This window comes from Macaca fascicularis, chromosome 17, assembly GCF_037993035.2.
Source record: "Macaca fascicularis isolate 582-1 chromosome 17, T2T-MFA8v1.1".
Lineage (NCBI taxonomy): Eukaryota > Metazoa > Chordata > Mammalia > Primates > Cercopithecidae > Macaca > Macaca fascicularis.
This window is the reverse complement of record NC_088391.1, coordinates 97491366-97508444: the sequence shown is the minus strand read 5'-3', so window position 1 is coordinate 97508444 and position 17079 is coordinate 97491366. Positions and strand designations below refer to the sequence as shown.

Here is a 17079-nt window from a genome sequence, read left to right as displayed (position 1 = left end):
GGATTACAGGCATGCACCACCACGCCCAGCTAATTTTGTACGTTTAGTGGAGACAGGGTTTCACCGTGTCAATCAGGCTGGTCTCAAACTCCTGACCTCAGGTGATGCACTCGCCTCAGCCTCCCAAAGTGCTGGGATTACAGGTGTGAGCCACCGCGCCCGGCCCCGTAGATGTTATACTCCAGCAAGAGCAAAGTGAGACTCGTTGGTTTGGGAGATTGAAAACATTGCTCATGGCCAATGTTGAGAGAAACAAGTTTACCAGAAGTGACTCCATCAGCTGATACCAGCTTATGAGAGACCAGGCATGGCAAGGGATAGTCCCGGCACGGCATGGATGACTCAAGGGTGTAGGAAACAGCACAAAATCAAGCCTAGACTTGAGACTCAGTCATTAACACAGGACAAATAGTTTTTCTTTGTACTGAAATGCTATCTTGAGAAGAATAATTGTGTATATACACTAAAATAATTTTTTTCAATTAAAAAGACAAACCTGAGCATTCAGACAAAAGAGACTGAATTGACCAAGAAGAAGCTAATTTAAAACAAAGACACTGTTTAATTTAATTGAGGGTTTAAAATACTTCTTGACCACCCAAAAGGGATCCACAAAGAAGTTTGGACCAGAAACATATATAACAGACTACTGTATGTGAAATGATGTGTGTATGTGTGTACATATGCATTTGGCACATCTTAATTTGCTGGGAGTTAAGTTGCTCCCTCTAAACATTCAATTAAATAAAGGAAGTTGAGACCAGTGCAGAGACTCACGTCTGTAATCACCTCGGAAGGCCGAGGCAGGTGAATCACTTGAAGTCAGGAGTTCAAGATCAGCCTGAGCAACATGGTGAAACCCCATCTCTACAAAACATACGAAACATTAGCCAGGCGTACTGCACCTACCTGTAGTCCTAACTACTCAGGAGGCTGAGGTGGGAGGATCACCTGAGTCCAAGAGGTCAAGGCTGAAGTGAACTGTGATCACACTACTGTACTCCAGCCTGGGCAACAGAGCAAGACCCTGTCTCAAAAACAAAAAAATAAAAAAAAATAAAAGAAATACAGTTGAGCTTCTTGAACTACTTATACATGAGGTTTTGATTTATAAAAGCGTTCAGTTTATTTGAGAAACATTTGTTGTTCTATTGAAGCAAATCTAATTGAGAAAAAAAAAAACAAACCAGAGTCAGTGTCCAGTAATGGCTCTGTGATACGCACCCCTCTGAATGTGACGACCACATGCTCTGCTTTGCCTTTTACCTGACTGCCAGCACCCTGTGGAGCAGCACCAAAGGTAAATTTCAATTCTTGATGGTTTTCTAACTTTTAACATTTACTAAATGCATTTTCCACCAGAACCTTCAGAGTTGCCCAGCAATTTCATTTGGGATTTATCACTAAATGTCTTTGAGCTCACACATGATATTAAAAGTGCGCAACTGCAATAAGGATTACATTATTTTAATCCTGTAACTAGTGCTTACGGTTTGCTGCTTTATTTCAAGTTATTGTACTTGCTGGAAAATTATACATATAACAATACAAAAATATTTCAAATATGAATGGGTTATACATGTGTTTTAAGCATATAAAAAGGTGATTTTCAATGTCATAGTGAGAGATATTATACTTCATATAGTTTATAAAATGTGGAGATAACTAATACAATGTAAAGTGATAAGTGAAACATAGATTAAATTCACACAGTGCTAGGTTTTTGAAAACATTTCATTTTAACTCAACTTGAGTCAAAAATATAACATGGTTGCATGAAAAAAAGAAATCTAATGCAGGAAACATCTTATCCCCTGATACTTTAGTAGTCAATTGCTGAATTACAGTCTCATACTTTGGGAAACACTAAGATACAAAATTAAATTATTAACCAACTGAAACACGAATAAATGAAGGAAAGTTTTAGAAAGGCAACTGGAGATTATGTATATGTTAAAACTCTATTTATTATGTTTGAAAAAAGTAGAAATAAGAGATGCATAGATTTTAGACTTGGTGTATATATCAGTAGTATGAACTGTGAAGGATGAGGGTCTCAAATTCTGTTTTGACTCTCTGGGTGAGACTAGATTCACAATGTAAAAGGTAGAACAAATGTTAGTGAGAGGAAACCTCAAGTAGATGAAGGCATTGTAATGTAGTATCCAGATACTCCAAATGAATATATGTATTTTTTATCAATTAGTTAAAAATTAAATCTCTGAATTATTTTTGTAATCTTTGAGAAACTATGGCCACTGGAGGAAGAAGAGGGATAATGTGAACTCCATAAACTATAAACAGGTAAGCTATATATCAAATCTCAAAATAGATTATTAAAATAATTGTAAATAAGGAGTTAGAAAAAAAATGTTGATTTGTTAGATAATTTTCTTTATGTTCCTTAGAGGAAAGTCCATCAACAGAATGTGATAAACATGACATAAATACTTTGTTGCAAAAATTCTGTAAAGATCTACTATGGTATCATTATAAACAAAGAAGAGGGGTAAGTTCTCAGCTAATGGAACGACGATTCTTAAACTATGTGGAATAATTGACTGCTCTCAATCTAAAGTGATATTTGCACTGAAAAGCTGAAGCCATTTTTTGTCGCTGTCTGATGGGCACATTCGTGTGTTGCTGATTTTTATTTTTCGAATGAAAAGAAGTTAAGATCTTTTGACAAATATATTGGATGAAATAATTTTTTTTTGAGACAGGGTATTGCTCCAAACATCACAATTTCGCCTAGCCTACCTTACACGTGTTCAGAATACTTACATTAGCCTACAGTTCAGCAAAGTTCTCTAATACAAAGCCTATGTTATGATAGTGTTGAATATCTCATGTAATTTATTAAATACTGTGCTGAAAGTGAAAGATGAAATGGTCATATGGGAGCTCAAAGCACGGTTTCTACTGAATGTGTATTGCTTTCCCACTCATAAGTCAAACCATTGTTAAGTCGGGGAACATCTGTAATTAGTTTTTAATTGATCAGTAACTATGTGCTGATCACTATTCTAACTCATAGATATAATATACATATATATGTGCTAAGTATATACATGTGCTAAACACTATTCTAACTCATATATATACATATATATGTATTATTATTATTTTTTGAGACAGAGTCTCGCTCTGTCTCTCAGGCTGGAGTGTAATGGTGCAATCTCCACTCACTGCGACCTCCACCTCCCTGGTTCAAGCGATTCTCTTGTTTCAGCCTTCACTCACTGCAACCTCCACCTCCCAGGTTCAAGTGATTCTCCTGCCTCAGCCTCCTGAGTAGCTGGAATTACAGGCATATACCACCATGCCCAACTAATTTTTGTTCTTTACCAGAGACAGGGTTTCACCATGTTGGCCAGGCTGGCCTTGAACTCCTGACCTCAAGTGATTCTCCCTCCTCAGCCTCCCAAAGTGCTAGGATTACAGGCGAGAGTCACCACACTGGGTGGATGATAGAATTTTAAAGAAGCAATTTAGAAGGTGTTTAGTCAAATTTCTTTCAATTGTACATTTTAGAAACTCAGTATACAAAAACTTAAATAAGAAATGAAATTTATTGGCTTATGTAAATTGGAAGATACATAAGGTTGGCTCATGGGGTTTGAATTATATTATTGGGGTTCTACGTTTCTCTCCATCTTTTAGCTTTGCTTTTTCTCTGACAGGCTTAGAGTGACAGACTGCCACTGACTATCTTAGTCTTGTATTTACTTTACCATCCATGGTACCAGAGAAGGAAGAGTGTTTCTCTTCATGGTCCCAGCAAAAATCCTGTGGAAGGTGTTGATTGACCTGATTTGGGCCATGTCCTACAATCATGGAGGCCAGAGCCATTGGATATTTCAATTGGCCAGGCTGAGAGCTAGAGAACATCTTTGTAGTGAACAATGAAGAGAGTAAGAAAGAAATCAGATCGTAACTAAACCACATGGCATGTTTACACACAAGAAAGGAGGACTTGGTTGACAGGTGCATGGAGGAGAGCAAGTGAAAAGGCAGATTGAAAACCATAGATGCCTGTCTGTGCTTCGCCATCTACTCTGTTAGTAAGGTTCAATGTGAAGCCCTGTGCTAGGATCCAAAATTAAAGTTAAAACAAGAAAATGAAAGAAATATGGCTTTACAGTGAAACACACACAAAAGAAGAAGAAAAGTTTAGCGACCGTAAACTGGATGTATGAAGGTTGCAGTATGTCGTAGCTAGGAAAAAACAAACAAGCCAACAGGAACAACAGCCCGCAATGCCTACGTTAAAGAAGAAAATATTTAGATGCAGGACACTGTGGGGGAAGCACGGAACTCTTATTTTTCAGCTCACCACAAACAGTAGATGTGGTGGCAGGATCTCCAGGAAAGAGTTAAAATTCAGACAGAACTTACTATTCAGGGAAGAATAGCCAAGATGGCAAAAAGACTGGACACAAAGTCCTAAGAGCGAACGATGGGTGGGTGGCTGAGTAGCCGATTGAGGCTGGAGACCACGGCTTTTGGGTTCTGTGAAGGAAGAATCTGGTACAACTGATTCAAGGTTGGGAATTTTCACCCCGAGTGCTGTGGAAGGACAAGGGGGCAAGAGAATTGAAGGACCCACAGAAGAAAGGTGGGAGTGCTTCTCCCTGGGGTTCATCTGTGGAGGAACTGAAGCCAGGAGGGGAGGACAGGGAGGAAATGAGACAAGGGACTGATGAATGAAGTCCACAGTTCTGGAGTCCTGGGAGGAAGACAGTGGGAGGTAGAAGAACAGGCAGGGCAAACCAGAGATTTTTGTGTTTCAGCTGAATATTCCAAATGTGTAATAATTTTAAGAGTGGCACCAAGGCCAAGAATGCAGTCACGGAAGTGGATTTCTGAAACACAGTCAAGCGAAGACCAAGTTTGTTGGATTCTAATCAAGGAACTTGGATAGAAGGTCTTAACTGGGTGAACTTCCTCTTTGGTGTTAAAATCACAAGACAATGACTGGATTTAGGATGGAAAAACATGACTCAGAAGCTGAAGTCCACAGTGACTTGAGGGCATGTCCAAGAGTTTGGTCGTTGACAATGCAAAGAAAAAGTACATGAGGGTGTAACCTGCGAGCAGCACCTCAAAGGAGAAAGATGAATATGAAGTTCTAACTAGTACTTGAGCAACTGAATTTCTTTTTTATACACTGATAGACTTTTAAAACTTTATTTTCATTTAATATGAACGTCATGTAGGATATACATAAAAATTAAAACTAAGAGACACAATGGCTTTGTAAATCTATGTTTTTACATAATGGTTTTGTTAGATTTATTCTTCCATCAGTGAAAACATTTCTTAAACACGAATTCCATTGCCATTTAAACAATTTGTAAGCAAAGTCCGGGTCCGATTACTTTTTGGATATATTTAATGTTTGTCTCCTGAAGTTTGTCTTGGTATACTTTAAGATGTTGATTTGTCTTTCCATGTCTTAAATGCATGATTATATGTATTTTGTTCATTTTTCAATAAGAGATAAAGTCCATCTAGGAAATAAATAAATTTTATAAAAAATTTTTAAAAAGTGAGACAATAGTCATAAGTAGCAAAGGGGTAAGTTTCCCAGAGCCACAAATTTCATGACTTAAAACAATGTCAATTTACTCTCTTACAGTTCTGGAATCCAGAAATTTGAAATGAGTCTTATGGAGTTGAAATCAAGCCCACACCAGAGCTGGGCTTCATCTGGATGCCCTACGAAAGACTCCTTTGCTCACCTCTTCCAATTCCTGGTGATGCTGGCGTTTCTTGCATTGTAGACTTGTCATCCCAACGTCTTCCTCCTTGGCCCCATTGCCTTCTCCTCTCCTGTGTGGGCATCAACAACTCTCCCTTTCCCTCTCTTTTTTTTTTTTTTTTTTTTTTTGAGACAGATCCCGCTCTGCCACCCAGGCTGGAGAGCAGTGGTGCGATCTCGGCTCACTGCAAGCTCCGCCTCCCGGGTTCACGCCATTCTCCTGCCTCAGCCTCCCGAGTAGCTGGAACTACAGGCGCCCGCCACCAGGCCCGGCTAATTTTTTGTATTTTTAGTAGAGACGGGGTTTCACCGTGTTAGCCAGGATGGTCTCGATCTCCTGACCTTGTGATCCGCCTGCCTCAGCCTCCCAAAGTGCTGGGATTACAGGCTTGAGCCACCGCGCCCAACCCCCTTTCCCTCTGTCTTAAAAGGATATGAAAGTGACTGCATTTAGGACCTACCTGGATAATTCAGAATAATCTCCCCATCTCAAGACCCTTAACATAATCACACCTGCAAAGAACTTCTGTTTTCTTTAATCATATGAGTTAACATGTACACATTTCAGAGATGAGAACATGGATATCTCTAGGGCACCATTTTTTCAGCCCGTTGGAAATGGTAGATGTGGAAGAAGAGGAGCTAAAATTCAATCAGACCAGGGGTCTGCAATCTGTAGCCTGCAAGTCACTGTCTGTTTTTGTAAATAAAGTTGTATTGGAGCAAGCCTTTTTTTTTTTTTTTTTTTTTTTTTTTTGCATATTGTTTATGGCTGCTTTCCTGCCACCTGGAAGAGTTGAGTGGTTGTAACAGTAACCATATGGTCCTCAAAGCTGAAAATGTTTACTATCTGGCCCTTTGCAGAAAAAGTTTGGCCATCCCTGGGTTAGATCAAGAATGTGGCAAATTGTACTAGACAGATTATAAAGTTTTAATTTAAAGTTGAGCAGCAGACAGGTGAGGGTGAGAACTTCAGTGAATGAGAAACCCACAAAATACCATTAGGTTTTACAGTTAGACTTTGGTAGTTTTGGGTAGACATATTTTATTGAAATGGTGAAAGTAGAAAATAGATATTAAGAAGAAAATTCTAAGGAAATGGATATTAGCAAAATATTTTGCAATTTGCTTAAGATTTTTAGTTTTATTATACCTTTTATATATACACAAATATGTATTTACCAACTACATATGAGTTGATAAAATGCATATGCTTGGAAATATTTTTCAATAAGTTTGTGTACGGAGTTGAAGGAAAAGCTAGAATGGAAGTATAACAGCATCACAGGGTAAAAATAAAGCCAAAGGTGAGGGAAAATAATACTATTAGTGCTTTATGATTTCTATTGAGAAAATCAATGTTCTATGAATGCATAGCTCATTCCAGAATAATCAATACAAACTATGTCTAACATATGTGCACTTTTGGTTTCTGGGCCAGTAAAGAGATGCAATTGCTTTGTGTGTGTGTGTGTGTGTGTGTGTGTGTGTGTGATGTGGCTCAATTCTGTCTGGCAAGGCTTGGGCATGTCTGTAGACAAGGTGTGGAGGGAGAGGGGCTGAAGGAACAAGGCACGGAAGCAGGCCGTGAGTGAGATGCCATCTCAATGAGAATGCAGAGGGTGGGAGTGGAAGGCTCACGGAGCTCCAGGTAGGAAGATTCACCCGATAGGAAAGAGGAAGCCTATTTCTCTCCAGGGGCCGGGGAGGAGGAAATGCATGGAGGCACCAGGAAACACTGGTGTGCAGGGGAGAACAGAAAGGGGTTCTGAAGCTACAACAAATGGAATGTGTCTAATTCACAGATGTTAGAAACATGGGGTCTATAAATGGTCCTGAGAAAACTGAGACCCTAGAGGATTTAGTGAGAAATTTTATCAGAAACCCGAAGAGTAGGGTCATCTGCTGGTGGGAGAAAGTCAGGGTGAGGCTGAGGAACTGGCTGTGGAAAATATGTGTAACAGCTGTGGGGGAGGCACACAGGAATTTAACTGGGGGCGACGAAGGCTGTGAGCAGACTGGGGGAAGCGGTGTGAGCACGTGTGTGTGTGTTACAGAGAGAGAGAAAGACAGAGACAGAGCTTCTCTGACGGTGCTCTGCAATATTTGAGTAGGAGCTGTTGGAGTGTGTCGAAGAGGTCATCCTTCAGCACAGGCTTACTACAACAGGTTCGGTCACAGTTGAAGGGCAACAGGGATTTTCACAGATAGGCAATGACTGCTTCCATGTGAGCCAAGTACAAAGGGCAGGTGCCTGAGAAAACAGGAAGCTGTCTGGAAAGGAATCATATCACTCCTTCTTATATCCTCAGTGACTGGAATATTTTCTGGCTGAATAATAAAAAATGACTTTTTTTTTTTTTGAGAGCTGACAACATTCATCATCACATACTCCCCAGGTGGTGTGACTATTAGCACCTACACTCCTCCCTTACCACGAACCCATAAGAAAGCTGGGTGCAGGGATGGTGAAGGATTTGCCAGAAGAGACAGCTAGTAAGGATTCAGTCCTGGGTCCATGTGACCCTGAATTTATTCCCTGCTGTGAAACTTCCTCTGATAAACAAGCAGAGGCCACATGCAATCGTGGCGGGAGGAGGGTGAATGAAGTCGGCCTTGGTTCCATATGATTCCTTGAAGCCTGGAGTTCACAACATTTGTGCAAAGCAGTGCCATTAATATAAGTCTTTCCACATTTTACCGCCTGTTGTAGAGTCTGCTTGTCCTTCTGACAAAGGCAAAACTTTCTGGCAAGCAGAAGCTCCGAGGTGCTACCTCAGGGCTGTCCTGTGGGGATGGGGCTTAGGACAAAGGCAGAACTGGAGAACACAGGCAGAGGAAAGAATTAGGAAACCCAAAACAGTTCAGACAAAGACTCAGTGCACAGTGGGCTGGGCAGAAACGCGAGACACTCACAGATGCTGAGGAAGGGGGTCTGGGACCAGAGAAACCAGCCAATGTTGGGGTGTGGTGTGAACAAGAGGCATATCAAAAATCCCAAAGGCCCTGATCCCCAGAACCAGGCCTTTTTTATGGGGCTTCGTTTTATCATGGGAGTGGAAGAGGGGCTATGAAGTTGACAAAGTCAATTTGGACAATACTAACTGTAATTTATCTTATGTGCGGTGTTCCCAGTTATCTGCCTGTGCTGTAATCCACTCTTCCTGTGGGTCATTTATAACTCATGACTGTTTCTCCTACTGTAACCCACACCCGTGTCTGAATGGTGGTCTCATGCCACCCATCTCTTCTCCCCGCTGTGCTTTGCTCTCAAAGCTTGTTATCTATTGTTTTGACAAAAATGCTCCACGGTTGCATGATAATTTCCCTTTGTGATGAAGTGCAATTGATTGGTGGCAGTGATTGTTCATGCTCCTCAGGGCTCGATTAGGAAAGGCCCATAGCTTTTGCAGCAAGTTGAGTTTTCCAGATGTGTAATTTCCTCCCAAATAGGACCTTTCCCAGTTGGTCCAAAACATCGATATCACACAGCTCAGGCTGAGCAACGCAGCCATCCCCAGCCTCTCGCCTTCAGTTCTGACAATAAATACGTGGCACAGTAGCCCTAGGGTCCTGCGCCTCTGTCCACTGCACCTCTCACCCCAACTTTGGCTGGTCCCCACTTTTAGAATTAGTCCACTTTTGATCCAGGAGAATCTGGAGACGATTCAGTAAAGCCGTTTTATTTTTTGTGGATTCCACTTATGCATGCTGTTCCTGTTCCCTATGGCCATTGAAAATTGCAAGCCTGCTACACTTCGAAGGAAAAGGTGGTGGAACAAACCAATTAGTATCCCCCTCATAATCACTCACCTATGAGCAGGCTGCTGACTGTCTGAAGTGTACGACAAGCACAGACTTCAGAGTCCCGAGCTGGAGAAGTGGTATCCAAATCACAAATCAATCCACTGAGAGGCTTTTCAAGCGAATAAAAAAGGCAATCAGCACCCGGACGCCAGGGTTGTTTTCTTCTTCATGTCTGCCTGTTCCCCCTTTCAGGTGTACCCCAGTGTTTCTACAAACAAAAATAATAAGGACACTCAGGGCCTTCAAACAAAGCAAAATGCGATCCCTTTGTGACTGGTGCATCAATAAATGAATGGTGCTCCCTAGACCCTGGAAGAGAGATATCAGATGTGCTTGGGGATCTTAATACCATTATTGGGGACTAGACCAGTTGAGGAATGTGCTTTTTCTGTAACACCTGGAGCAACAAAAGCCAAGAGAGAGCAGGAGAAAAAAAAATGTTTTTTTTTTAGGTCTGCTTTGAAATTCATTTTTCCTCCTTAGTAGGGACCTGCCAATCAAACTCCTGAAGTAAGAAAAAGGTCATTCTTACAAAAAAACAACCAAGGGAAGACTTTCCCTTACCTTTGGCATATACAAACACTGGGAGGGAAAATAATACTATTGGTGCTTTATGATTTCTATTGAGAAAATCAATGTTCTATGAATGCATAGCTCATTCCAGAATAATCAGTACAAACCATGTCTAACATATGTGCACTTTTGGTTTCTGGGTCGGTAAAGAGATGCAATTTTGTTTTTAACTGAAATTTTACTGAAACTCTGCTCTGAAAAGTTCTTTTTTTCAGACATAGCGGGAGAAAGGGCTTCATTCCATTCCTTTTGTCTATAAGGAAAAACTCTATTTCCTTTCCTTAGTCCCTTGTCCCTAATCCTTCTTCTCTCCCTTTCCTTTTTATAAGGAAGTTATAGAATTTTATAAAAATGCTGTATGTTTTAGAAAATCATGAAATATTAAAGTTGGAAGTGATTTTTAGACACCACCAAGCCAAGCTCCCTCCTTTTATAGACAAGAAAATTGAGGCTCAGATATGTTGAAACTTATCCAAATTCTACACCTAGTTAGCAGCAAAGCCAGAAACAAAATACAGGTCTCTTCCCTTCCAGCGTAGTGCTCTATCTCCTAGGCTAGGGATTTCCAAAATTGCCTGATTATCCAAATTACTCTGGGCCCTTGTGAATGATACAAATCCCAGGTCTTCTCTGGAGATCCTGTGTCCATCGTGATCATCTTTCCAGGTGATTCTCAGGGCCAAGCATTATTTGGGAAACACTTCATGAAAACATGTTGCTCTACCTTTTTCTCTCAAAGGGGGATTCTCTTTCACCATCTGTAGTGGCTGCTGCCTTGGACAGAAAGGCAGGGGGTGGAGGTGGGAAGAGCCAGGCTTGTTCTGACTTCTGGCAGCCTCCTCCAGGGCAGTGAAGCAGGAAATGGAGAGTAACTTTCATGCGTGACCTCAGCCACTTTTACCTGGTCCAAATTCCCAAACTCTTATTGTCCCTTTAGGTAGAACTCATATGTTGCCTATTATTGGGTTAGTTTTCCATTCATATTTGCATTTCTTGGCCACTTTAATAAATTGTAAGATTACTAAGAAGAGAAAGAATGTCTAGCTCATCCTTACTTACCTCTGAGTATGTAACGATACACCTTGTTAATTATTTGATTTAAGCTCCATTTTTACCTCCAATTTATAAGACAGAAGACAGGACAGTACATGCCTCTTCTCCTGGCATGATCACCCAAAAGCAATTAGGAGGATTTTTTTAAAAAATGCACATTCCATTCCTATAGAAAGTAGTAATACCTGGAAAATCAATAATACCTGAGAAAAGACTGCCAAATACAGTGAAGGTCAAATAGGAGTGTTGGAAGATATATATAGGGAATGCCTGTAGCTGCAAATTTCAGACTCAGACAGGAGAACACTATTCTTTCAAAGTAACCCTCACATCACACACTCTCATTTATAGCCACGGGAAAGGGCTGATGCTGATGGCAGGAGTTGTTTCAGTTCTGGTTGGCTATAAAGAAGAGCGAGGCAGGGCCGTGTGCGGTGGCTCACGCCTGTAATACCAGCACTTTGGGAGGCTGAGGCAGACGGATCATTTGAGTTCAGGAGTTCAAGACCAGCTTGGCAAACATGGTGAAACCCTGTCTCTCCTAAAAATACAAAAATTAGCCGAGCATGGTGGTACACTCCTGTACTCCCAGCCACTCAGGAGGCCGAGGCAGAAGAATGGCTTGAACCCAGGAGGTGGAGGTTGCATGAGCCAAGATCTTGCCAGTGCTCTCCAGCCTGGGCAACAGCGAAAGACTCCATCTCAAAAGAGAAAAACAAGAAATGAGGAGCGAGGCAGAAGGCTGAGTGGGGAGTTGGAGATGCGTGCCAGGGGAGAAGAGACTTTCTGTATTGTGGGCAGCCCTTTAGCTGCTGCCTCTGACAAATGAGAACATGTAGAGGCTAATAACTAAATTATACATACAATTCTCTCTTGTAAGGAGAATTTCTCCTAGCCTGAACTCACCTGGTTCAAAAACGAAAAATGAGGAGGAGGAGGAGGAAAAGGGGGAGAAGGAGGAGGTACTGCTCTATACAATTAAAAGAAAAAAGAATGAAGCAAACGAACACCCACTGGAAAACAATACAAGCGAATTGAAAGAAAAATAAAAGAATGACTATATACAGCCACACACACATTAAGAAATCTTACCATGACACTGCTTCTATTTATAAAAAAGGTCCACATAATTAATAAAAAAAAGTACAGGGAAATGTGTCAGGAAAACAGGGAAAGCTGAAACCTAAGCTAGCAGAGATCAGGAAATAAGTGAAAAATTTAAAACACTGTCTCAGAAATGAAGGCCACATTAGAGGTAGCAAAATAGAGAATAGACACTTACACATACCTAATAAAGGCCATGGAAAATACTATTTAAAAAGTAATAAAAATGAAATGAACAAAGAACTGAAAAGGACAACAGAGGAAATAATAGGTAATGATAGATAATGAAAGACTGATAAAGAAAATCCAACACATAAGTAATTGGTACCCTTGTCCCAAAAGAATAGGCTCCATAAACTTTCTATAATTTGTCTAAGAAGTGATGTACTATGTCTTAGAAGCAAAAAGACGAAGAACTGTCATCAATAGGACATACCCTGATAACAATACTGGATTTCAAAAATCAACAAAGGAAGGAGATTGAATGCCAAAATAAAAATTTTTAATTTCAAAATGTGAGAATCACATTATTATTGTAAGATCAATGAAAAACTATATTTGGGTCTGCATTGTCACAAAGACAGTAAACTTCCAATGTTTCAGAATTTGCCATATCCTGAACCTAGAAAATATTAAAGAATTATGAGGTGGCTACTTCCTAGGCCTTTACTCTATAGATGATAAAAATACAAGCTCGCTCCAGTGGAAAACTGGAGCTGGGACAAGCGCTAGAGCCAACAGTTGTTAGTCATGTTATGTTCAAATATCTGAAATCCTAAGGTGCCTCACTAGTGGACTTACTCAGAGAAAGCAATGTTTTGTACCTATAATGTGAAAAAAATGTATTTTGAAAAGGACAAAATAAAAAAACCCATCCACTTAAAATTTTAAAGGTGTTTCTTAAACAGCTATCGATAACAGAAGTTGTCACACTGTATGGGCTCTTGAAAATAGTGATAAAGGAGACATGGTATTGCTAAAATGGTTTTCAGGAAAAAAGTCCTGCCTTCGGTATTTTCTTCTTTCTTTGCCACAAAGAAAGAATAAAAATAAATGAGATAAGAACTGAACTCAAGAAGTTAGAAAAGGAGGGAAAAGGCCAAAGAAAAGGATTTCTAAAGATAAAAATTCAGTTAAACTTGTGTTTTATATTAGCGCCTTTATTTCTGCCTCTCCTCTGAATGTCACTACATTTATAATGAAATTCACACACATGCATATGTGCATGTGCACGTGCACACCTACACACACACACACACACACACACACACACACACACCCTAAACAAGCAAAAAGAACCAAAGAGGAGGCAACAGAAATTAAGAGATGCAACCACAAATGCTGCAGCCAGACTGAGTGGTGAATGACTTTTCAGCCTGGAAGAAAGCTGCAACCTCACCCAGCAGGGACAAAGCCAGCACTTACTTTTCACCATAGTTCCTTTTGTACTATTTAGATATTGCTCCATGTGCATGTATTATTTTTTAAAAATAAACAGTTAAAAAAAGTGCTTCCTGCCTACATTTAATATTATAGGTTATGATTCTATGTCTTGAAAATTAAACCCCACATCAGGAAGAAAGGAGCACTAGAGGAATGAGATTGTGGCTTTTAGCTCATTTCAGTCTCCTTCTTTTCCTAAATGTCTCAATCCTTTCTCAGGAGACAAAACAGATCCCCTGGAGGGTAATAGTTCTGAGGTCCCCAGGTCCTCTTCTATGCCATAAAATGTGGCATAGAAATCACAGTCTGAGCTTTGTCTCCAAATCCTATCTTAGCTATGTTCAATCTCACAGCCTTTCACCGACCCAGTGAGAAGGTTATGAGAAATTAGCTTGGCTTAATTAAGACTCATAGGGTAACGGTTCAAGGAAAGGCAGGAAAAAAAATTCCAAATCTATCCCTGAAAGAGCAAGAGACAATTCTGGAGTGAAACTCAGCTACAGTCCTTACAAACTATGTGATCCCAAGCAACACACTTAGTCTTGATTTTTTTTCATCTATAAAACTGGGGAAAAAGCCACTTTACAAGTAGTTATAGGAGCTAAGTGAGTCAATGAACATAAAGAATCTGGCACAATAAGAGCACTTAACTAACAGCTGCTTCTTTCTCACTCCCTAAACTCCTCTCCTTCATTCTAAGCAAACCTCCCCACCTGTTGACACCGCCAGATCACCAGAAGTGGTGAGGCCAGCTTTCATAAATCTGTGAGGCTGATCCATACCCCAAAAGAATAAAATGTAAGAAGCTGAGATCAGCAATATGAGAATGAATTTTTCCATATCCTGGTTCCACTTATTACATTATTAGAAACAAAAAAGTGAAGAAAAAATAAAGTATAAATTTTAAATAGATGTGTTACCTGAGGTCAGTCTGAGCTAGGGAATATAACTCAGGAATATGGGTTAAAGCAACATCATCTGTAGGGCCAACACCAAGACTGCTGGGTTCCCAGCTCCTGGAATGTTGGTGTCCCCAGGACTCTGCACACAGCCCTCTTATCTTAAGCTACATACGAATGCACACAGGTCCTGTTTCAATCACCTATTTGCTGATGACTTTTAAAGCTTCATCTCCACCCAGATGTCTCTTCTAAGTTCCAGGCCAATACACAATGTTGCCTTCCAGACATCGCCAACTTGACCCATCAAATTTGACATGCCCCACACTGAACTCATGACTGCCCCATGTTGGCCCTAGGCAGGTAAGCCTGCTCCTTCTCCGTCCCTTGTCTCACCACACAGAATAGCCAATGACGAAAGGGCCTAGCCAATGACGAAAGGGCCGAGCCAATGACCAAAGGGCTAGATTCTGCCTTTTCCTATAACTGTCACAAGAGGCAGACACCTGTCCATTCTACTTCACAAATACACTGAAAGTCTGACACCTCCTGTCCTTCCTAATAGCCACTTTTCCAGTTCAAATCATCTCATTTCCTTCCAGGAGTTATATAACATTAGTTTCCTAGGCCGGGCGCGGTGGCTCACGCCTGTAATCCTAGCACTTTGGGAGGCCGAGGCGGGCGGATCACAAGGTCAGGAGATCGAGACCACGGTGAAACCCCGTCTCTACTAAAAATACAAAAAATTAGCCGGGCGCGGTTGTGGGCGCCTGTAGTCCCAGCTACTCGGGAGGCTGAGGCAGGAGAATGGCGTGAACCCGGGAGGCGGAGCTTGCAGTGAGCCGAGATCGTGCCACTGCACTCCAGCCTGGGCAACAGAGCGAGACTCCGTCTCAAAAAAAAAAAAAAAAAAAAAAAAAAAAACATTAGTTTCCTAACAGTATCATCGTGGGGCCCCACCCAAGTCACCATTCATACCAACACCACATCGATCCTTCTGGAACTCAGAAAAAGTCAACTCACTCTTGAACTAACCTATTTTCCATGCCTCCTTATCACTTATAAACTAAAATCTAAAATTCATTGTACAGCACACAAACTCCTGCTCACTTTTAGCCTTGCATCCCATGACCTAGCCACTATATTTGTTAGTTTGTCAAATGCCACAAGCAATTGATAATTACAAAATCAACAAGTTGTTTATTTGCTTTAGTCTTTACATCTGCCATTCTTCCCTCTTAAAAAGTGCTTTTTTCTCTTACCTTTCCAGAGAAATACTAAAACCCAATTTCTGGATGCCTCCATGGTGAGACCTTCCCTCAAATGTCCTACTTAACAAACACACAGGCACTTCTTCTCTCTACAGAACTTGCTATAAAAGGGCTTGCCACGTGATTACAACTGGTACAACTCATGTCATTTTCTCTCATGATGAGCCATTTAAGAGAAGGAATTTGTATTCGCTAATACCCAGTTCCATGATTAGCACATTGTTGGAACCTAATGGAAGTTCCCTGAATGAGGAAAGATTCTTCTTTGCGTTCTCAAAAGCTCTCAGAACCTTTCCATATGCCCCCAGCTAACTGGTACTGTCCTTTCCTTCAAAATGCCATGACATCTCTAAATTTGCTACCAATATTTACTGCTGTTAAGGGCATGAATACGGGACATCAAAACTGGTATATCAAGATTAATTTGGACACAGTTGAATTTGCCACCTTTCAACCAATGAAGCTTCCAGCCCTGCCATTGTGCGTGTGTGTGTGTGTGTGTGTGCACGTAGCATTCACAAACAATGGAGAGGCTTAACATCTTGGGATTTATCAGATTCATCCATCCTGTTTGATACCTTCCCCAACATTTATTATTGGACAATATTTCTTACATTCTCTGTTTTTTCTATTTCCAGTGCCACTCCTATTTGCTCCTTTATTTCAAAAGCTTTCAAAGTGATCTTTTTGCCTAAAGTCTATTATGTGACTGATCCAGGAAAAATATACTGAAAGTTTGCTTTCATCGAGTCATTCCTTAATTCTCAACTTAAACATTTCTGTGTTCCTGCAATTAGGTTTACATTCCTCATCTGACATTAAAAATCCTGGGAACTATATAGCTTGGCTTCAGATTTATAAACCCAACATTGTCCAACATAAACCCTCTGTGAAACCTTTCTATTTTTGAATTAGTCTTATACTTTCCAACGAGAACCATATTCCTATCTGTGCTCATGCTGTTTCTCACCAAAATACCTCACTGCTGCTTTTTTTTTTCCTCCACACAAATCCTACTTATTCTTCAAGGACGAACACAAATTCTATATTCCCCATAAGGTGTCCCTGAGTATTCCAGATCACATTGAGCCTGCTCTTCGCTGAATTTCTTTATCACACTTTAGCACATACACTGTATTTCATCACTTCCTATGTATGGTTCTTG

General features: G+C 40.5%; 1 long non-coding RNA gene across 11 annotated transcripts in view; it reads right to left on the bottom strand.

Annotated features, from left to right (window-relative positions):
- Nucleotides 1-17079, bottom strand: part of LOC102118671 (uncharacterized) — a 135803-nt gene that overhangs the window by 56048 nt on the left and 62676 nt on the right. For all 11 annotated transcript variants that reach the window (XR_012426502.1, XR_012426496.1, XR_012426503.1 and 8 more), the window contains one exon: nt 9578-9779. This is a non-coding gene — a long non-coding RNA (uncharacterized lncRNA). The remainder of the gene's footprint in view (nt 1-9577; nt 9780-17079) is intronic.